The sequence below is a fragment of the Neovison vison genome, chromosome 6 (genome assembly GCF_020171115.1).
Source record: "Neovison vison isolate M4711 chromosome 6, ASM_NN_V1, whole genome shotgun sequence".
In the NCBI taxonomy this organism is placed as follows: domain Eukaryota; kingdom Metazoa; phylum Chordata; class Mammalia; order Carnivora; family Mustelidae; genus Neogale; species Neogale vison.
The window spans coordinates 120,563,212-120,578,528 of NC_058096.1; the positions used below are offsets into that span (position 1 = coordinate 120,563,212).

General features: G+C 49.3%; 1 protein-coding gene and 1 pseudogene across 21 annotated transcripts in view; both read right to left on the reverse strand.

Moving 5' to 3' along the window:
* Nucleotides 1–15,317, reverse strand: part of KALRN (kalirin RhoGEF kinase) — a 661,720-nt gene that overhangs the window by 547,300 nt on the left and 99,103 nt on the right. The gene's annotated exons all lie outside the window — the stretch shown is intronic.
* LOC122908412 lies at nt 10,434–11,827 on the reverse strand (annotated as a pseudogene).

Here is a 15,317-nt window from a genome sequence, read left to right on the forward strand (position 1 = left end):
AAAAGTATTCCATTGTGAGAAGGGGGGTAGGGTTATGGACATTGGGGAGGGTATGTGCTTTTGGGTAAATTGGAAGGGGAGATGAACCATGAGAGACTATGGACTCTGAAAAACAATCTGAGGGGTTTGAAGTGGCGGGGGGGTGGGAGGTTGGGGTACCAGGTGGTGGGTATTATAGAGGGCACAGCTTGCATGGAGCACTGGGTGTGGTGAAAAAATAATGAATACTGTTTTTCTGAAAATAAATAAATTGGGGGAAAAAAAAAAAAGGCCCAAGCCAGGGTGGGTTCATCTACAAAATATCCCTGGAAATGAGCACCAAGGAGAAGAAAGAAGACTGTCAGCTAAAGGTCCATGCCCTGCGCTCCCGAGAACATAGGGTATCTTTCTGGAAGAACAGCCCTGAGCTCTGTGATCTGTATCTGCAGGGCCTTCTGGAATGTCTGGATGGGCAGAGTCTGTGGTCCATACTCCTTGTCACCTGGAGGGCCTATGTGGAATGGCAGTGAGAGTTCGTGAACCATCAGGCTCCAGAGTCCAAAACATCTGTCTTTAAAATTCAGGTCGACTAATGACCAGCAGCCATAGTGAGCTGTGCTTATTAGGCTTCCACAAAACAGAGACGGAGACAAGCATTATTATCACATAGGGCTGTGAGAGGAGGCAATGAAATAATTTATACGAAGCACCTATAAAACTCCGGCATCCACCAAAACCTCAAAAAACATTTGTGGTCTGAGAGCCTCCTGCATGAGTTAGGTCCGGGTTTTTAGGCTACACTCTTAATTCCCTTTGCAACACCAAAGAGAAGTTCCACCGTTCGCCTGCTTGCTGGTACCTCTCCAGTTTGCCATGATATCTCAAATATCCAGCTACTCCATCCAAAGCTCTTTCAACCATCTGCAGAAAAGGATGAATTTGTTTTTTGGTTTTTTTTCTTTCATATTTTTTAATCCAATCTGCCATGGACCCGTCCTTTCATAAAATACAATAAAAATGAATTACTAGAGAAATGCAATTTTTAAAACAAAGTGTAAGCCCCTTTTTAAAAAATTTTTAGTTTTGGACAAAATCACTCTGGAAAATCACCATAAAAGTTTATCAATGCTTCCTTTCACTTTCTCTGCTTCTCATTACTGGCTGACAATGAACAGTGGACAGAGCCAGGACATGGACTGCACTTCAGGCAGTGCCTCTCTGGTAGCTCCTCTCTCCACGCTTCTGATGACGTTAGTCACAAAACACAACTAAGTACTTACAATCTCCATTTTTCATATCAGTGTAAATTACCCACCTAGACTGCATGTTCTCAGAGTGCCAGGGTCACTCCACTACGCCTTAAGATAGACAGATGATTCAGAGGGGCTCAAACCCTTGCTGATAATCACATATTAAACAGCTGTATGTTACTCCTACTTTTTCACGATTTAGACAACTCGATAGCGTATTTGTGAAAACCTCCCCAAGGAACACATTGTGTCCCTTTGGCAACCTGCCCTACTTGCCCGCCCTCCACCTACCTGTGTGAGGCTCTTTTTCACCACCTGCTTTAACTCCATTAACCATAAGGCACCAGATACAGTCACTGTTTCTCTCCCAGTCAGGGACAAGACAGAATAAATCACAGAAAATCCCATTCATCAGGAAAGCTGGCGCTGGCTCGCCAAGTGAACAATCAAGGAAATGGATGCTTATATTAATTTACTTCCAGGGGACACTGTTATACTCACCTCTGTGCCTCTCTAAGGTCGAGCCTCTGATAGCTGCTCAATAAACACTTGTTCGAGCCCGTGGTAGAGGGCCGGCTGCATCTCAGCGGCTGCAGGCCAAATTGTCAATCCCGTCCCTTGGCAGGCAATGGCAGAAAGGGGCAGTGACTGGCTGTGTTACAGGAAGGAGCCTCGGGCTCACCTGGACCAGTGGTTTTCTATCCTGGCTGCACTGTGGAATCACCTGGGGAACCTAACTACCCAGGGCTGCCTCCCAGACACAGAGATTTTTTTTTTAATGTAACTGTTCTGGGGTGAAACCTGAGCATCAGACTCCATAGGTAATTCCAGTGTACAGCTAGGATGAGAAACTGCTGACTTGGAACGCCCTCACATTCACGCTGGTACTTAGTAGATGTTCCTTAAATGTTTGCTGAGTGGGTGAATGGCTCAATCAATGGACTGACCCATTGATTAATCTAACTTGATGCACCTGGATTCCCATCCAATTATCAGAATGAGTCTGTAGCAAATGTGGCTCCTGTCTCCTTAGACTCCTCACCTCCAGTGTGCATCTCCTCCCAAGGTCCAGTCTTAAACTCTGGCCAGAAAGCACTCCTCTTCCATTCTCTTGCTGGTGGGAGGGGGGCTTGTTTCTGGATCACTGGTGCAAGGAAAGCAAGAACTTAGTTCATCTTCACCTTTTTCAAGCAAGAAACTCTCAAGCTTTCTCAAATACACACCCAGAAGGTCTCCACAAATACCACTGGCCTCAACTCATACAGGATGGGAACATGTTATCTCATCTATTTTGTGTTTATTTAGTGGTTGTTCTTCGATTGTTTTTCTGGCCGTCTGTGGGTCCAGGATGCTATCTCAGACAACAGACTTCCAGAGCACAGAAGCCCAAGAACACTTAGTACAAAGTGACTGGTTTGTAAAAAGTCTAGTAAATGGATGTTGCTGTTGCACTGCTCTAGAAGGGAAGGATGGAAGGGGTGGGGCGTGGATTGGGCAGTGTGTGAAGTGAACAGGAAAAGAGGAAGCAATGTGATGTGTAGGCCTAGAAGGGACATGAGATGCTGGCTGCCCACTGTGGGCAGGCACAGGTGACACACGTGAGGAGGAACTGTCCACCACCCCATCCCAAGGGACAGGGAACAGCCAGCCAAACTTCAAGTTCTCTGCTGGGAATGTGTGCCTGGGGCTGCCCCAGCTTCTGACCCCTGGCCGCTCCCCAAACTGCGGCCACTGCTGATGCTATTTTTAACTGAACAGCAGCCTCCTCTTTTCCAGCTTATTTCCATGACCCCAGAAAGTCACTTAACTTTCATCCTCCCTCTGGACCCTAAACCTCCCAATCCCACCCAAGGCTTACCCTGAGTCAATTCAGGATGCTACACTGGGATGTTTGGAAAGAGATGAATGTAGGGTAGCCAGGAAGTCAGTTGTGAAAGCCAACACTTACTTTTTAAACTAAGGAAAATAAAAAGGAAATATATTAGCTCCAGGGAGAGCACTTCCTCTAGTACCCAATAAGCGGATACTTCCCAGGTTCCCCCTTCTCTGTAGGCCTGCATATTGATGGCAACCCATCACTAGCACTAACAGGCATTTTCTGGTATATTTCTGTCTACTCATTAAAAGAGGAAAAGAAAATTTGCACTAATATGGGCACCCCTGTTTCCCGACACTCTGTTAGATTCTATTCATGGTTTTTCTCACATAAACCTTACAATCCATGAGCTAAGTTAAGCGACCCGCCCACGGTCACACAAGTTGCAATTAGCAGAGCTGGGATTCAAACCTAGTACTTTGTGACTTCTAAGCTTCCCTCTGAAAGCAAGCCTCACACTCCTGTCACCAGAAAGAGTAATCTATCCACCGCCCATTAGACCACAAGCTTTCCAAGGCAGGAATCATGAAGCCCCATTACACTGGTATCCACTGGGCTCCATAAATCATGTGGGTTGACTGAACTACCAGCTTCCAGAAAAGAAAGAGGAAAACATAGCCACCATCCACATGCCAGTAGAATATGAAAAAATAAGTGCCTTCTTTTCCTCCACACATTTCTTAGGTGGCTGGAGAAAAAGAGGAAGGCGTCCATCCAAGAGTGGTCAACTACAGACCATCCCAGAGTCAGTGATAACATTTCCCAGTCTGAGAAACACCTCTCAACTGTAGGGATTCCGAGAAAATGATTCTCATCATCCAACAGATACTTACTGAACACCTACTATGTGCCAAGGAGTCTATTAGGTGTTGGGGATAGTGAAAAAAGTATTCAGCTTCTGTCCTCATAAAGCTAGTAGCTTCAGGGGGAACAATGCTGGGCTTCAGAGTCATGGGTGGGGTAGGGGCATCTCCTGACACACTACCTTAAATTTAGAGCTCAGGCAGTTTTGTGGGAGGAGAAGGAGAAATAAAGGAAACCAAACATGTTGCTATGCAACCAGGATGATATATTCTTAGCTGGAGCAGGCAGAGCAGCAGCATGGTGCAGGGAGTGGGTGAGGGGAGGAGAAATGGGGGAGGCGGCAGCCCAGGAGTGCCGAATGGGAGGCAAAGTGGTGCACAGTGAGCACCGCCACTCAACACACAGGCTTCTCCCCTGGAGCAGCTCACAGTTGGACACTGCACAGAATCATGGTCACCAGAGGCAGCAAGATACTGTGGGGACAGCCCCCAGAACCACAAAGAAAGGGTCTCCTGCCCAGCTGCAGAAATCCTTGTTCTTGGGCCTGAAGTTAGCCCACCATTATTAAATATAGGTCTGTACCGAATACAGAGAACAGCATTAAAGCCCTGTATGTGTCCCGCCTGGGGGAACACACATCCATCAGGGGAATGAGACACACATACATAAACAGAGCACCAACAAGGATTTCTTAAGCACTTCCTCCATGTTCCTTCTGCAAGAGGCAGGATGAGTGGGGCTGAGGAAGGACTCCACTGTGGGTGAGGGCATGCAGAGGACAGCATGGTGCTGACAGACACCTGCGGGGACTCGGGCCCGAGTGTTAGACCTGGCTTGGCCGTCCATAGGCTCTACACAGCCTGCAGCAGGGCTCTCTGGGCCTCAGTCTCTGGATCTCTGAAATGAGCAGTTCCAATATGGCTGAATCCTGATACTATAAATGCAAAAGGACTGCAGAGACAGCAGAACTAGTATCAAATGGAATACTCAGGAAGTGCCTATGCAAGAGGTAGGACTTGAGGATGCCATGGGGGGGGGGTCTAGTCTTTGCTGAAGGCCTATTGTGCACCCCGACCTGACCATAAAGAACTGTTTCCCCATTTTTAGTATATGTGCTGCCGAAACAAGCACAACTGTTTCCCCATTTTTAGAATTGAAGAAAGGAGGCTCAGTAACTTAACCCACACAGCTAGGAATAGCGGGTGCAAGATTCAAACCCAGACCCACCTGGCTCCCTGGCCTGTTCACTTTCTACTGGATTGCACTGCTTCTCCAAGATGGTAAGGCTTGCATCAGAATGCAGCAGGAGAAGGACTACAGGAAGCAACAGGCGCAAAGACACTGGCAGGCTGAAAAATGGCCAGGATTAACAAGGGGCAGTTCCTGTGGATGATGACCAGGGCTGTGAGTGTGAGGAGGGTTCAGTGAGCAGAAAGAAGGGGAACCAGGCAGTCCCTAGCATTGCGCTAAATGCTATGGAAAAGAAAATGGTATATTAAACAGTCCTTGCCCTGAATTAATTTGTAACCAGGGTGATAAAACATGAAAATTAACAATTAGTGAACTGTTACAAAAATTGTCAAAGTAGGGATACAAAAATAAATCACAGCATGGTTTAAATGGGTGAAGTGTTGCTTCTGATCTGGGTGGCTGCTGGGGGTTTGGTGCAGGAAGGTGACTAGAGGTGGCTTTAAAGGATTCAGGGGGAGGGTGGGTGGGCATAGGGGAGAACGGTGAGGACCTGTGGGACAGGAAAAATCTCATCCATAGGAGGAAAAGTAGGAAACATACTCTGTGGAAGACCACTTCACTTAGAAGAAGATGCTGGTGGGAAACACTATTAACCAACTGGGTTGGGTGAGCCAAGAGGGCCTCCGCTGAGGGCATGAAGGGTCCAATCCTTCACCAGAAGGCTATGAGAAACTGCTGGCCATGCTCAGGCAGAGGAAAGAAATAGTCCACAAGGAGTTTAAGGAAAGGAAGACAGCAGAGCTCAGAGAACCAGGGAAGGGGCTGATAAGCATGGGATGACAAGGGTCTCAACTAGGCATCGGCACTGAGGATGGCAAGGAAGGACTAGTCTCCGGATGTTTCAAGGATGAGCATAAATGTCCTAGTGATCGGTGAACAGGAGACAATTACCCTCACTGAAAATGGAGACAATGAGAGTCCCATATTCAGAATGAGAGAAGTCCAGCAAAAAAGAAAACCTTGGGGGGAGGGTGATGACCAGGTTGATCAGCTTCCTATTAGGCATTCTGTCTAAGGCTTCTCTAGGATATTCAAGCAAAAAAATCATGAATCACAAACCCAGGAAAAGGAAACCTGAGGCTGCGGGAAGGCAGGAGGCGTCACCCATCACCCAGGGTAAGACAGCCCTCCACAGCTCTTTAAGCCCCCAGGGAAGGCAAGTCAGCTGCTCTGTGAGTTAAGAACTGTACGTACTGATAAGAGAAGTCACAAGGAGAATGGAAACAGAATCCCTGAGCCAACATTTAATTATTCCCATCAAGAGAGCAACAGAAGCTCTCAAAAAGGGTCAGGCCCAGGAGAATCTAATCCACTTCCCTCTCTAAGCAGGACTTCTTCCTGTCTCTAGTGAGGGATCACCAGCCTTGCCAGGGACAGAGGATCACAGGGGACCTCACCCAGCATCTCGGTACAGAGATATGGGATAAAACCTTGAAGTCAGAAAGATCTGGGTGTGAATGACAGCTGTTCCACCTGAGTGTGCATGGGCAGGTTGCCCAACCTGTCTGAAAAGTAAGACAGACAAGTGTCTTAGTGTCAGGTACCTGGCATAGTGCAGGGCATACAGATGGTATCAGTTAAATGTTAGTTCCATTTACCCCCACCTGAGAGCAGGCTTTTGCATTCCCATTCAGTTCTCAATGATACAGTTTTCCCATTGATATCTACTCAGAGTGCCTAGTTATATGCTCTGGGACAGCACAAAATACATCAGTTTCCCTTTATACCGGCCAAATATTGATCATGTTTCCCCCGAAGCTGGGTTTCGGGCACCATAAACAGAATTCCATCCTCATGATAAAAGTCGGACAGACATACAGCAGGGGGGAGGGTCTATGCATTCTGTAAATGCAGCCCAGGGCTCCCAAAATGTCAACTCCACCTGACTGTCAAGAACAGCTGAAATTCTGCTATCAGAGGTCTACTTCTTTAGTTTAACATGCTTCTTTTAAATATCGAACTCCCATGAGGAAAGCCCATGGAGCAGCTACCAGTCAGTCATAAGTTACAAAAGGTACATTAATTTATCAGCTGCCTGGGCAAGCAAGAGTTTTGATGCCTTTGGAGAGGAAGAGGGGGTCATTTTGGAGCTGAGATCACGGATCCTATTTGGGGAGGTCGAAGTGAGTCAGAAACCAGAGGGCAGAGGGGCCTAAAAGAGCAAGCTCACAGCTCCCCGGGGATCTGAACAAGAGGGGTCATAAAAGAGACAACCTGTTGGCTGGAGTTAGCCAGCAATGACAATGCGGGACCCTGGGGTGTAATATGAGAGTCAGTAAGGCAGTACTTCCCTGCACTTCCCAGTACCAGAAGGTCATCACAAAGCACCACAGAAAAGCCATCTCCACTGTCCATAAAACCAAAATAAAAGCGATCAAGGTGCACCAGGAGAGACTGAGGTGGGAGCCAGGAAGCACTTCCAGATAACAGGGAAAATCTCACCTCTGCTTTCCTTACCCCTCCCCCTACTCTCCTGAAACTGTTCCTTCAAAGACGACTCATTATCTCCTAACATCCAAACCCCAGGGTTCTACCTCCCTCTCAGCAGATTAAAGGCCAATGCCCACACCTTCCTTGAAACCCCTGTGGAGGGAAGCCCAGGAGCCCTGGTGTGACCACTCTCTTTTTCCTTCTCACTGTGTACTCATAGAGACCCAGACTCTGCCTTGCTTCTCCGTGCACTTAACCCCTTGTCCCTGAGGGGCCACTGTCCAGCAGTTCTCAGCAAGGCAGGAAGGACTGGTCCAAAGGGTCTCCACCACACAGGGCGTCACACATGGCCAGTACATAATAAGCTACATAGTAGTAGAAGCAGTTAGTCCATCAAAATGCTGGCCAAAGTATGGCTCAAGAGGATTATGCCATAGAAAGCCAGAGAAGGCCCAGCTTTTTTTTCTGAGGAAGACCCACTGACACAACATCAACACCTGGACTTTGACACACAAACACCCACTCAGCATATTTTCTCCAGAGAACAACTGAAAAGGAGTGCTGTTAACCTCAGGGTCCTCTGCCTCCTTACTCTGGTCCTCCTGTATCCAAGGAGGCATGGGGGACTGCATCATCACAGGGACATTCCCGTGGATGGAACCCGAGAGGAGAGAGCTTCTCTGCCTCTCTTCCTCAGGCCAGCTTCTCCAGCCCCTCCTGCTGCAGGCCTTCTAGCATCCTCCCTGACCCTGCCGTGGACTGAGATGCACTAACTGTCTTTGCAACACACTCATTCTGCCACCCTACATCTGTATTGTAGGTACCAAGATACAGACACAGATGAACAACATCAGAGAACACCATTCTCCTAACCTGTGGGCCCCCTCACCTCATTGTCTTCCCTTTCCTTCCAGCCAGGTACCACGGCAGTGTTGCCAAGCTCTCCCCCAACAAATGGGGAGCTCTGGAGGGACCAACGCCATGATGGAGAGCCACACATTGGTCCCTGAGTCCTCCTCCCTCTGCATCCACTGCTTCCCTTCAGCACCCAGCAGGGAACACCCAGTGTTCACTCTGCCCACTAGGCCCCTCCCCACCCTATTCATGCTATTGACTGAGGGATACATAGAACCAAGGGGCCCCAGGAGCATCACAGAAGGGGAATATGTGACTACATGGGGAAAGGTGAAAGGAAAGATGGAAAACAGGGAAGAACTGGAGGAATTTTCTGTGACCTCTGCTATTTCTGATATATGCTATCTCAGCCACCCTTTTCGTCTTTGGCCCTGGCCCTGATCATTGAGATAAACCCTTTTAACTGCTCCTCCACCTCTGCCCATTGAGCTTGGAACAGCGATCTGTCAGTTATTCTGGGCACCAGAACCCATGCAAGAAAGTTGCCAAGGCAACGGAACACTCCCCTTTGGTATAAATATTCATGGGTGATACCCCTGAGGAGTAGAGCACAGACCCCTCCCTCTCCTCTTTTAGTCAGATCCAGCAGACTTCAAAGTTAGGGGAACCATGACTGATTTTGATAGGGGAGGGGTGGAGTAAGGGGTCCCTCCGGACCAGCTAAGTCACTAAGGGACAATCCAGCAGGGAGAGAGGACTTTGCAGTTCTGATTGAATGCTCAGCTCCCACTGGGCCCAGAAGTGGGCATGGAGGCAGAGAAGAGACTAGAAGGGTATAGGTGGCATGAACTGTGGGAGGGGACTTCTGGAAAACCACAGACCTAGGACCCAGCACCCAGGTGTGAAACCTGAGATGCCAGTGTGCTACAGCCACTAAGAGATTTGGGAACTTATGCTCTGGCTAGAGCTGCTTTGACCTCCCCTCTTTTCTTTTTTCTTTTTTTTCTTCTTCTTTTTTTCCACATCTTAACATTTATGCCTCTTCCAGGCTAACACTAACAGTTGGCCCAAGGTCTGAGGGTGCACACATGCATACACACCCCACAGACACCCAAGAAAGGAAAGGGGTTTATTTCCATTGGGAGGGGGGCCCTCAGGCCACAATAGAGTGGATCACAAGGCCCTGCTAGGGCAGTTCTCATGCCGAAAGCAGATACAGGTGGATTGGGACAGAAATAGTGCAGGACAGCAGGCAGACTGCTCTGGCTACTTTCCCTGAACCAGAATCAGCTGAAGGCACATGCCAGGGCCGGCAGAGGCTTCATTGCCACATGAAAAGACACATGTTCACTGATGTTTTTATACCTTCCTTCATATACTCATGGGGGCATGGTCATTCCTGTCCCCAGTGCCCACAGTCCACAGCCCAGGCAAAGGGACAGAGAACTGGGAGCAAAGAACAGAAGCCAGAAAGGCAATCTACTGCGGCCCAAACTGTCAAGACCCACTCAGACTTCTGTCATGAACTCTGCTAAGTTCTTTGGTCCCAGGGATCACTAATAACCATAGGCAACACCCTTTAGAGCCAAGAGGAAAGGAAAGAAAAGGCAAACAGCCTGCTCAGCCCATCCAGCTTGGCAGTGCCATTTTCCTCAGGCAGAGGTCACTGAGGGGCTGGCCATGGGCAGGGCTTGGCTCAATGTTGTCTGCTGGGGTCAAAGCCCAGGCTGGTTGGGAGGGCCTGGGAGCTGCCAGAAGCATGTTTAGGAATCACCAGGGTATCCCTGTCTTTACGGTGACAGAGGCTGAGCCACCCAAGTCTGAGGGAGCCCAATTGTCTTCTTTGAGGGGAGCCTCCCTGGAGGAGTGCCATACAGCTCTCACACCCCACACACCACCTTGCCCAGCAATAAGTAAAGCATGTCTGGGAAGGGGTAGCTTCAGTGCAGCCAGAAGTGGAGGGTCAGCACTCGGTGGGCTCCACAGAGTCAGCAGGAAACATGCCACCAGCCCTCATCGATGACCTCAAGGCCCGTGATGAGATTCTTGGGCTAGAAGATCTCGGTGTTCCTGACTGCCTGGTAGTGGTCCAGGGCCCAGGCACAGAGCCATCTCCCAATCAGCCACAGGTAGTGGGCCATGGGCTCAGCCAGCCACTCAGGGCTGCAGCATCACGGCCTCCACATAGAGAGTCTCCTGCTATGGGGGTTCCTCTTCTGTCTGCACTGGACCTGGCAGGGTGCTGGGGGGCACTGGCTCCTAATGCAGATCTGCCCTGGGCCTTGAGGAGGCTGGGGTGGCCCTCTGCTAAAGCAGGTCTCTGATTGGCTAGGCTGCTTCTGCAGGAAGGGACTCCTCGGTTTACCTGGCCGGAGCTGGGGACAGATATGGCCACGGCCCTCTCCTTCCGCTTGGAAATCTCCAGTGCATGTGCTGGCTGCTGACAAGTTCTGGCTCCTCTGTGTTCCTTAAAACCACTTCCTGCTGCTCACCCTTCCCCTGGGGTCCAGCCTCACGGCCCAGCTCCTCCCAGAAGCCCTAGTCCAGGTGGGAGGCCTCTCACAGCTCCTGCTCCCAGGGCTCTTACTCTCAGCGCTCCTGACCCTCCTCCTCTGCCCACTGCTTCTTCTCCAGCCTTCTCCTCTTCCTCCTTCTCCACTTTGGCCCAGAAGCTGTCTCTGCCAACCCTTCCCCCCCCTTTTTTTTAAGATTTCATTTATTTATTTGACAGACAGAGATCACAAGTAGGCAGAGAAGCAGGCAGAGAGGGGGGAAGCAGTCTCCCTGCGGGGCTCGATCCCAGGACACTGGGATCATGACCCGAGCCGTAAGCAGAGGCTTTAACCCACTGGGCCGCCCAGGCACCCCTCTGCCACTCCTTTTGATCTCAGATATGGCCTTGACCTTCTGGTATACAGAGCCCCCTGGGGCCTGGGGGACCATGTCCCGGAAACTGCTGCTCTCCCTGGGGAAGGCACAGCTGGCACCTGAGGCCCTGACCACCTTCTCTGCATGACATACTCAGGCTCCATGTGCTCCATGGTCCTCACATTGACAGTCACATGAGCCCCTTCAAAAAGCAGCCGTAAGGCTGACATGGTCGGTGCACACTCTGTTCCGCATATCATTGACACCCTCACCTGTCCACTTGATGAGGGCAAACCTGAGCAGGCCAGACTTGGGATTCTTCACCCTGCAGAAATTGTGCCACCTTCCCACTGTTGAGCTCCTCCACCATCTCCAGGAACCCTCCCCAGTGCCCACCACCTGATGTCATTGCTGCTACCCTCATAGGTAAAGAAAGCCCAGTCATTCGGGAACTTTCGGTGACCACACCCATGCAGGCCTCCTGCAGCGCCAGCCCCTCCTGGTTCAGGTTCACAGCCACAGTCGACCCCACGGGCCCCATATCACCGCCACCCTGACCTCTCTTATTTTCCATACTTCCTCCCAGACCCACAAAAACACAAATTGCACAGAGACAACGCTAGGATCAAGCATCCATGTCCCAGTGCTGTTCAGGGAAGACTGTGCCTTGACCCCTGCCCTAAGCAGACACCATTCCATTCAAATGTCCATCTCACCCATTCCCTGCATCCAACCCACACCCAGAGCATCATCTTTAGCCCATTCTCTTCTCTAGATCCCAGTGCTCCCATCTGTAAAAAGTAGCAGAGGGGAGCTTTCCTCTCCTCCTTCCAACCTCCAATATTTCCATAAAAGAAAAGAAAGAAAAGGAAAAAAAAGATGAAATTTTACATGTGAGGACTTCTTGGAGAAACTCTTTTAAGAAGTAGTCAGTACCAGCAGCCCTACTGTCAGAAGGGAGGGGTCCCCAGGAGGGTTTCTAACAGTCCCAGTCCTCATTCTTGGAGGGAGGGATGGAACAATCAAGAAAAAGTATCTTACACTCCTTTCCCCTTGCTATCCACAGCCTCACCATTGCTCCCCACAAGCACCCATTGTACCCAGCCTGAGCTACCCACACATTAGCAGCCACACCCCAACATCACACAGTTCTTTATCACTCCTATCTCACACTCACTCAGCCTGCAGCACCACCGGACTCAGCCTTGCCAAAGCCTTCCCCAGCACACAACCCAAAGGACTCTTCCCCCAACTCCTAAAGACCTGTCTGTACCAGTTATGGGACACATCACACGCCGCATTTTATCATTTATTTTTTGGAGGCCCCACAAAGCATTTAGAACAGTGTTGTGCACACTGTTGTTCACAAACAGTAAAGGTTTGTTTTAGGGTGGATTTTTAAAAGTCATTCATTGTTCAACAACACCTGGCAACTTAAGTCTCCAAGACATCCCTTCAGAAGGAGAATGGAACCCCCCACATCTTCTGCTGCCTTTGCCAGCAGAGCTCTCCTCCTCCCCTTCTAAATGCCCCATCCCGGCTCTGGCCTGAAACACCCTTTCAAATTCCAGTTACCCACATTATCATAGCTGCTCCACCCCATCAGCCCTTTCCCCTACTCAGGATGGCTCAGGACCCCACTCTCCAAACTCTGACATCACCAAACCATTTCCTGAATTTCCCATGGAGCCAAACAAGGTGGGATGATAAAGCACCATCACCAGCTTTAGAACAAACACTTTGGGACATATACCTATGTGGCCATCTTTTGTCAGGTCACACCTCGCAGCAGCTGTCTGTGTTCCTAGGTCCGGATTCTAGGACCTCTTAGCAGCCTTGAACCTCTACTCAGAATTTCTGAACTTGCAAGAGCCACTAGGTTTCCTGGAAGGAAACTGGTATTGTCTCTCCCTGTTAGGAAACTCTAATGACCAATGAGTCCTACCCTCCTCCCAGAGGTGAAGCAGATATGAGGGCCACCCCTTTCCTTCTCCCAGGGTCCCTGACAGTGGGCTCAGGACCATGGTAAGAGGATGGGCTTTGCTACCAGGTGATCCAGGGTTCAAAGAAACCTGGACAATCTGGTGAACCAGCATCTACTGAGTACCTACCTACTCTTGTCCCAAGGGGTCAGGGGCTCTTAGGATATGGTGCTCAGACCACCACCAGCAGCAGCAGCACGTGGGAACTTGTTAGAAATGCAAACCCATGGGCCAACCTCAGACCTGCTGAATCAGAAACTCTGAGAGTAGGGCCAGCAACTTGTGTTTTAACAAATTTTCCAAATGATTCTGATACACAAATTTGAGGACCACTGATCTAAACCCTGGGGATACACAAAAATGAAAAACCTAACATCTAGACCAGCAGTTCTTGTCCTAGGTGCACATTAACATCCTTGGGGAGCTTTTAAAATGATACCAAAGCCTGGTCCCATTCCAGACCAATTCCCTTAGAATCTCCAGGAGGGGACAAATAATCATATTGCAATGTGTAGAGAACAAAGATTGAACAAGTGTACAATGAGAAGAGAGAAGGCATTGAGGAGATCAGAGGAAGTGGCTTCACTACATGTGCCTCTCTTTTCTCATCTGTAAAATGGGGGCCATAATAGCCGTCTTACATGAGATGGTGTATATAAATGCCTGGCATACAGTCGATGCTCAGTCTGCATTAGTTTTCTCCTTCCCTTGGACGAGGCCCTTGCTGACTCTTAGCTCAGCAATTAGACCGAAGTATTTAGAATGTCCCTTATATCAGTTCATCATCAAGGACCCCAGCTATGAAGGGAAAACCTGCTGGCTATTCACAGGTTTGGCCAAGAGCTCTCTCCAGCAGCCAGCAAGATGTCCCCAGTGTCTTCAGTCCCTGTTCTGAAAAACAGCCTGAATCCTTGGGAACCAGACCCCAGCTCTAAGATCCTCAACTCTTTCAAAGAACAGCTCTTTAAAACAACTTTACCAAGGCCATTTGAATTACACAGGAACACATTGTCCTAGTCCCACTCTTCAGACTCTTTTTGCCTGTGGTTCCAGGCAGGTCCACTGGCTTGGAGTAAGCTCTCTCCATATCAGGCGGTCCTTCCTGATGCAGATCCTCTCATTCTTCAATCTCCCTGCCCAGCAACATCTGAATTCAGGCTTATAGGGGACTTGGCAATAGCCCCAAATCAGCCCACCCTCCCTCCCCACAAGGCAAGGAGTGGGTGTGCAATCACAGAGAGTGCCCTGGGTCTCTTGTAATGCTGTAGACATGCAAGCAACCCACAACACTCCTGAACTGAACAGAGAAATGGTGGACTTCCTTGTAGCTGCCTCCTTGGGCTCTATGCTTATCCCGGCAGATGCTGAAAACGTTTCTGGTCTCCTCTTGAGAACAAGCTTTGCTGTCATTTCAAAATAAACAATAAGCAAATTGGGTCATTACTTTGTAGGCAAACCTTGGTTTTTTGGTTTTGGGGTTTTTTTTTTAAATACTAAAACCACTATCACTAAGGTTGCCCAGATTTGATTCCCTCTTTCCCCAGATTTCCCCCAAATGAAGCTGAGTTGTTTCCAAAAATTGAATCAACCTTCAAAGAACAAGGTTTTGTCACTATTAAGGATAATTCAGGGAAAAAGAAATCTGCAGCACCACACTGGAAGAAAACAGTTTCCAGAATGCAGAGCCCACAGGGTTTGATCACAGGTGGCATCCCTGGCCTTGAGTCCCCTTCAGGGGGCCTGCTTTGAAGAAAAGGCCACTTCAGGTGGGAGGGACAGGGAACCAGTCAGTATGCCATCATCTACGAGAGGCTTCAAAAAGCAAACTCCAGGGGCACCTGGGTGGCTCTGTCAGTTAAGTGTCTGCCTTCAGCTTGGGTCATGATCTCAGGGTCCTGGGATCAAGCCCTGCATCACACTGGGCTCCTTGCTCAGCAGGGAGCCTGCTTCTCCCTCTCCCTTGCCTGCCACTCCCCTTGTTTGTACTCTCTGTCAATGAATAAATAAAATCTTGAAAGGAAG